Below are 3,996 nucleotides of genomic sequence, written 5' to 3' on the forward strand. Positions count from 1 at the left end.
TTCAAGTATATTTAGAACTAAATAGATCCCGCCGACACGATTTCCTATACCCACTTATTTTTCGGGAGTATATTTATGCACTTGCTCATGAGCATGGTTTAAATAAATCGATGATTTTTTTTGAAAATCAGGGTTATGGTAATAAATTCAGTTCACTAATTGTGAAACGTTTAATTCTTCGAATGGATCAACAGAATCGTTTGATTAGTTCTGCTAATGATTCCAACCAAAATCCGGTTTTTGGGCACAACAATAATTTGTATTCTCAAATGATAGCGGTAGGATTTGCAGTCATTGTGGAAATTCCATTTTCCTTACGATTAATATCTTACTCACAAGGGGCAGAAGTCGCAAAATCTCATAATTTACAATCAATTCATTCAATATTTCCTTTTTTAGAGGACAAATTCTCACATTTAAATTATGTGTTAGAGGCACTAATACCTCATCCCATCCATCTAGAAATCTTAGTTCAAGCCCTTCGCTACTGGGTAAAAGATGCTTCTTCTTTGCATTTATTACGGTTCTCTCTCTACGAGTATTGTAATTTGAAGAGTTTTATTACTCCAAAGAAATCTATTTCGATTTTTAATCCAAGATTATTCTTGTTCCTATATAATTCTCATACATGTGAATACGAATCCATTTTCCTTTTTCTCCGTAATCAATCTTCTCATTTACGATCAACATCTTCTGGGGTCTTTCTTGAACGAATTTTTTTCTATGGAAAAATAAAGTATCTTGGCGAAGTCTTTTATAATGATTTTCAGAACAACCTATGGTTGTTCAAAGACCCTTTCATACATTTTATTAGGTATCAAGGAAAGTCAATTCTGGCCTCAAAGGATACGTCTCTTCTGATCAATAAGTGGAAATATTACTTTGTCCGATTTATGGCAATATTATTTTTACCTGTGGTCTCAATCAGGAAGAGTCCGTATAAATCAATTATCTAAATATTCTCTCGACTTTCTGGGCTATCTTTCAAGTGTGCGATTAAATCCTTCAGTGGTACGGAGTCAAATGCTAGAAAATTCATTTCTAATAGATAATGCTGTGAAGACGTTGGATACAAGAATTCCAATTATTTCGCTCATTGGATCATTGTCTAAGGCGAAATTTTGTAACACATTAGGGCATCCCATTAGTAAGCCGACGTGGGCCGATTCCCCCGATTCTGATATTATTGACCGATTTGTGCGGATATCCAGAAATCTTTCTCATTATCACAGTGGATCTTCAAAAAAAAAAAGTTTGTATCGAATAAAATATATACTTCGGTTTTCTTGTGTTAAAACTTTGGCTCGTAAACACAAAAGTACTGTCCGTGCTTTTTTGAAAAAATTAGGTTCGGAATTTTTGGAAGAATTCTTTACGGAAACGGAAGAAGAACATGTTTTTTCTTTGATCTTCCCAAGAGGTTTTTTTGCTATGCGAAAGGTCTATAGGGGACGAATTTGGTATTTGGATATTATTTTGTATCAATGCTCTGGTCAATCATTCATGATTGGTTGTGAAATTATGTAAATTCAATTATCAATTACAATAAAAATGGTAATTTTACGAAATGATGAAGAGATAACAAACGAATTTATTCATTTCTAGTATTAAATGTTCAGGCAGTAAGAATAAGAGGGGATTGGCCGAGTATTCCGCTTTTTTTTTAGAGTCCTGTTTAGGGAATAAACAGGGTTTTAGATGGATACATAGAGAAAGCCGTGTGCAATGAAAAATGCAAGCACGGTTTGGGGAGGGATTTTTTTTTTCTTTTAAATTTCAATTTATTTAATTGAAACAAGGAAATTATCTACTCCATCCGACTAGTTCCGGGTTCGAGTCCCGGGCAACCCATTTTTAGTATCATATCGAAACGCTATTCCTATTTATTATAAAACGCTATTCTAGCAGAAGATAGGAATGATTTGGATATATATCATATGTATATCAATCTGTATTTTCTTTTCTAACTTAAGAATAAGAATAAAAAAATGATAAATCTAGATGATGATCCTAGATGTATATTTTCTATTTTTCTATTTGATATTGGTTGACACAGGTATATAAGTCATGTTATACTGTTGAATAACAAGCCTTCAATTATCTAGTTCTAGATAATTTGTGCGCTTAGGAGTCCCTGATGATTAAATAAACCAAGATTTTACCATGACTGCAATTTTAGAGAGACGCGAAAGCGAAAGCCTATGGGTCGCCGTAACTGATAATTAGCACTGAAACCGTTTTACATCGGATGGTTTGGTGTTTGATGATCCCTACCTTATTGACCGCAACTTCTGTATTTATTATCGCCTCATTGCTGCTCCTCCAGTAGATATTGATGGTATTCGTGAACCTGTTTCTGGATCTCTACTTTACGGAAACAATATTATTTCTGGTGCCATTATTCCTACTTCTGCAGCTATAGGTTTGCACTTTACCCGATCTGGGAAGCGGCATCTGTTGATGAATGGTTATACAATGGCGGTCCTTATGAGTTAATTGTTTTACACTTCTTACTTGGTGTAGCTTGTTACATGGGTCGTGGTGAACTTAGTTTCCGTCTGGGTATGCGCCCTTGGATCGCTGTTGCATATTCAGCTCCTGTTGCAGCTGCTACCGCTGTTTCTTGATCTATCCAATTGGTCAAGGAAGTTTTCTGATGGTATGCCCTAGGAATCTCTGGTACTTTCAACTTCATGATTGTATTCCAGGCTGAACACAACATCCTTATGCATCCGTTTCACATGTTAGGCGTAGCTGGTGTATTCAGCGGCTCCCTATTCAGTGCTATGCATGGTTCCTTGGTAACCTCTAGTTTGATCAGAAACCACAGAAAATGAATCTGCTAATGAAGGTTACAGATTCGGTCAAGGAAAAGAACTTATAATATCGTAGCTGCTCATGGTTATTTTGGGATTGATCAATACAATATGTTCAATTTCCAAAATAGCTCGATCTTTAAGTTTCTTCACCTTGACTGATTGTAACCTTCATTAGCAGATTCATTTCTATCAGTTTCCCTGATCAACTAAGGTTACCAAGGAACCGTACATAGCACTAATAGGAGCCGCAAAGATACTCAACTCCCTAACATATGAAACGGATGCATAAGGATGTTGTGTTCAGCCTGGAATACAATCATAAGTTGAAAGTACCAGAGATTCTGGGGCATACCATCAGAAAAACTTGTGACCAATTGGATAGATCAAAGAAAACAGCGGTAGCTGCAACAGAGCTGAATATGCAACAGCGATCAAGGGGCATACCCAGACGGAAACTAGTTCCATTCGACCCATGTAACAAAGCTACACCAAGTAGAAGTGTAAAACAATTAACTCATAAGGACCGCCATTGTATAACCATTCATCAGCAGATGCACTTCCCAGATCGGGTAAAAAGTGCAAACCTATAGCTGCAGTAAAGGAATAATGGCACCAGAAATAATATTGTTTCCGTAAAGTAGAGATCCAGAAACAGGTTCACGAATACCATCAATATCTGGAGGGCAATGAAGGCGATAATAAACTGAAGTTGCAGTCAATAAGGTGGATCATCAAGACACCAAACCATCCGATGTAAAGACGGTTTCAGTGCTAGTTAGCCAGTTACAGAAGGACCCCATAGGCTTTCGCTTTCGCTCTCTCCCTGAATTGCAGTCATGGTAAAATCTTGGTTTATTTAATCATCCAGGACTCCCCAAGCGCACAAATTATCTAGAACTAGATATTGAAAACCTGTTATTCAACAATATAACATGACTTATATACCCGTGTCAACCAATATCAAATAGAAATAGAAAATATACATCTAGGATCGTATCTAGATTTATCATTTTTTTCTTATTCTTAAGATTAGAAAAAAGAAAATACAGATTGATATACATGATATATATCCGTCATTCCTATCTTCTATTAGGAATAGCGTTTATAATAAATAGAATAGCGTTCGATATGATACTAAAATGGGTGCCAGGACTCGAACTGGAACTAGTCGGATGGA

At 36.1% G+C, this 3,996-nt stretch overlaps 2 pseudogenes; one reads left to right on the forward strand and one right to left on the reverse strand.

The window, feature by feature from the left end:
* The first annotated feature begins 2,163 nt into the window (after positions 1-2,163).
* LOC128289301 (photosystem II protein D1-like) lies at positions 2,164-2,861 on the forward strand (annotated as a pseudogene).
* Positions 2,862-2,965: 104 nt separating this feature from the next.
* Positions 2,966-3,657, reverse strand: LOC128289300 (photosystem II protein D1-like; annotated as a pseudogene).
* Between the last annotated feature and the right edge of the window lie 339 nt (positions 3,658-3,996).

The sequence above is a fragment of the Gossypium arboreum genome, unplaced genomic scaffold (genome assembly GCF_025698485.1).
Source record: "Gossypium arboreum isolate Shixiya-1 unplaced genomic scaffold, ASM2569848v2 Contig01093, whole genome shotgun sequence".
NCBI classification, from domain to species: Eukaryota; Viridiplantae; Streptophyta; class Magnoliopsida; order Malvales; family Malvaceae; genus Gossypium; species Gossypium arboreum.